This window comes from Mytilus edulis, chromosome 13, assembly GCF_963676685.1.
Source record: "Mytilus edulis chromosome 13, xbMytEdul2.2, whole genome shotgun sequence".
Taxonomy (NCBI): Eukaryota; Metazoa; Mollusca; class Bivalvia; order Mytilida; family Mytilidae; genus Mytilus; species Mytilus edulis.
This window is the reverse complement of record NC_092356.1, coordinates 23800752-23804916: the sequence shown is the minus strand read 5'-3', so window position 1 is coordinate 23804916 and position 4165 is coordinate 23800752.

Genomic DNA, 4165 nt, shown 5'->3' with positions numbered 1-4165 from the left:
ACTCTTCCCCAAAATGCCACAGTGTATATATTTAAATTTGTTGTAGTATCTCAAAGACAAGACTGAGAGTGAAAGAACGAAAACAAAGCATGCAGTTATATTCCCACTAGAAAATTGAGCATCATTTACATAATTATATCTAATTTTTTACATAAACTCATATTATATATCTTGATTGGATGTTGTTATGGTTGATTTTTGTAACTGTTGTTAATAATACTTAACGATTGTAGTTTAGAGTTAAAGTATATATATATATATATATATATATGCGTCTATGTATTTTCTTAATGGTTTCGAAACAGTTGAAACATTGAATTCCCGAAATTCCTACCAATCGTAATCTTTTCAAGACATGTATGATTTTTTTTTAAATAAACCTACCCCTGTTTTTTTCTAAACCGCCAACCCCAAATTATATATTACATATGTTGAACCTTCTGAAATGAACAAACAAGACTGTGAATGAAGCAAAGCATGCAGTCATATTCCAATTTGAATATAAACACCATCTATATATGTATTTGTTTTCTAAATTAATTTCCATTGATACATTTTTAATTGATGTTGCTATGGATAATATGTGTTTTCATGGTAACTATTGAAGTCAGGAACACTTAACGATGGTAATTTAGAGTTATCGAATTATTTCATGTATTTGTATATCGGTTATGAAATAATTAAGGACATTTAAGCTCTTAAACTGCAATATTCTGCAAATACTAAGTCAGTTTCAAAGGAACAAATTGGTTGCTATGGTGATAAAACAAAAGAGAGTCCCACGGATTTTTCTGTTTAAATTTGTAGTATCCAAACTAAATAACTACAGTGATAACTATGCTGTACACGTTTGCAGATTTCTGAAAGACTCTCTAGAACATTTGATAATTTTTTAAAAATCAATAATTCAAAAAAGTTGAAAATATGCATTTTTTTATATTTTTGCTTTTTAAATAACATAAAAAAAAATTGAGAATGGAAATGGGGAATGTGCCAAAGAGACAACAACCCAACCATAGACAAAAACAGCAGAAGGTCCCCAACAGGTCTTCAATGTAGCGAGAAATTCCCGCACCTGGAGGCGTCCTTCAACTTGCCCTTAAACAAATATATACTAGTTCAGTGATAATGAACGCCATACTAATTTCCAAATTGTACACAAGAAACTAAAATTAAATAATACAAGACTAACAAAGGCCAGAGGCTCCTGACTTGGGACAGGCGCAAAAATGCGGCGGGGTTAAACATGTTTGTGAGATCTCAATCCTCCCCCTATACCTCTAGCCAATGTAGAAAAGTAAACGAATAACAAAAAATTTGGTTGACATGCAATCTTAACTACAATAACGATAACACTAAGTTGTATCAATGTTACATGTGGAAATAAATGAAAAAAGTTTGATTCTATTTATAATCAGGCTCTGGGGTCGGTTTCACAAAAAAGATTGATCTTAAGTATACTGAATTGTTCATGACTTACAATCAATCTTAGTCGTAAGTTTTTTTTTGTGAAACCGACTCCTGAATTGTAGTGATTTAGCTGATTTTGAAAGATTTTTCAACGCTTAATAACCGAAAAAAAGGGTGTCCGTTACCATGAGAACCACTCATATTTTCCCATTGAAATTTATATCAGTTACTGCTTCTAAGAAGCCATTTAAAATTAAATTCGGAAACCCTCATATATCACATGTACATGGCACTTTGCCTGGTTCTTATAAATAGCTGCACTTTAGTATACAAATAAAAAGTAATAAATATTATAAATGATAAGACATAAAAATTCAACCAAAAAGATACTTTTAAAAATCAAAAGTTTCACAAATATTGCATTAAAGCAAACGTATTTTTATGCAATAATGAAAACGTAAAGTCATGCGACATGTTTTGGCCTTTTTATGGCCACGTTTACCAACACTGTAGGTTAGCAGTTAAGTCCCTATTACATTTACTTTTCAACCATATAGTAAAAAAATGTCCATTCAGCTTAATGCTTTGATTTTTTTTTCAGCGCTTCAAAAGATGATAATGCAATTGATTTCAAAAGATCATTTTATCTCGCAAAATTAAAAACATATAAAATAAGTTTACTGTGCGTGTCCATTTATCCGTGACAATTATCAAAACTAGAAATCAAGAATTTGTAATTTTGTTTAGTACAATGTGTTGTTAAATAAGCAGGACGACATGGTGGTAAATAAGTATACCAATCTCCGATTCATTGATTACGAATTGAGAAATTATTGATCGTGTTAATTTGAAAAAATCATTACACATGATATTTTTTCAAGAGATACATTGTGACCATGAAACCAGGATCCGTTTCTGATAGAAATCTTTTAACTGCATATTTTTTTGCTATATTTCTAATAGACAATGTCTTTTGAATGTAATGTTTCCTTAAATCAACATGTTTAGCCTAATTTCTTTTTCAGCTTTTTGACTCGACTTATCCTATTAACAAGTAAATACCTTAATTTTCCGTACTTTTTAGAATTAGAAGTACTCCCTTTTTTATTTGGATTGTTGGTGTTTAATTGTGATCTTTGATAGTCCTGATATTTGATTCGATACTTATGTCTTGATATTAATAAGATGGATGTCTTTTAGTTATTTACTGTCTCATTAACGGAAGCCAATATTTCCGTGTCCTAACACACAGAAAAATACAAAAACATGTACATACTACATTTGTAACATACATGTACAAATATATCATAATGTATTCTCAAAACAGTTGTATTTAAACATGTGTGCAGATTAGTACTGCAGCTTCTTGTAATATTTAATTATTTTCTCTTTAGATTTATTCCAATGTTCAGCCTCATACAATGCAAGTGACGCAACTAATCTTCACGCCATGTTATTTAATCAATCTAGATACAATAAGAATGTCCTACCAGGTGACCCAATAAGAATAAACGTACGATACAACTTGCAGTACGTCAATTCATTGGTGAGTATATCTACATTTTGTTTTCACCTAACTTCAAGGTTAGAGGGTTGCTGATAACAAGGAAGCTATTAAACCAAGAGTTCCACATGGTGAAGTTGAAATCATCCCTTCGTTTATTTTACGGAAGCCATCACGAGTTGGTTGACCGTTATGGAATAACCGTTTCACAAATGATATCGGATATGTTCATTTCGTTGTAACTACAACCCCCTTCCCTTCCATGAATGTGACCTACCGAATTAGACTATTTATCGGATTTGTTATAACATGAGTAACACGACGGGTGCCACATGAGGAGCAGGATCTGCTTACCCTTCCGGAGCACCTGACATCACCCCCGGTTTTTGGTGGGTTTGTGCTGCTTATTATTTAGTTTTCTATGTTTGTGTCATGTTTTCTATTATTTGTTCGTTTGTCTTTCTGATTTTTAGCCATGACGTTGTCAGTTTATTTTCGATTTATGAATTTTACTGTCCCTCTGGAATCTGTCGTCCCTATTTTAGCAATAACACACTTCTTAAAACACCAGGAACACATGATGACAGTTATGGATGAAACAAATAATGATGATATATGCAAACGCAGTAATATATAAAAATGGCTGTTCCGCGTTACGACAAACTTATTTATATTACCAGATATTCTTTATTTTTCACGGTAAAATTTCATAAAACGAAAATACCACGAAATAATATTATTGTCTTGGCATGGCAACGAAACAAGATAACGTCACAAGTATGTTTTCGTAAACAAAAAATCAAATGTAAATACCGGGCGTTTGAAAGATTCTTGTACACTTCAGAACAAATAAAATTACATTGGAAGATAATATATAAGTGAAAAATGCGATTAAAAAAAAATTGAGCATTGAATTATATAATATCACTAATATAATCAAAATTGGGTAAATCGGAAAAGCAAAAACAGTATCGTACAGGTCTTCATCTTACATGTATGAATTTTCTACAAGAGAAAATCGTCAAGACTTTGTTAACATATATTAAAAGTCTTATGTAGACGAAACGGGCGTCTAGCGTATTAAATTATAATCTTGGTACCTTTGATAACTATTTAAACCACTGGCTAGATGCAACTGCTGGTGGTCGTTTCGTCCCCAAGGGTATCACCAGCCTAGTAGTCAGCACTTGGGTGTTGACATGAATATCAATTATATGGTCATTTAATAAATTTCCTGTTGTCCAATTTTTT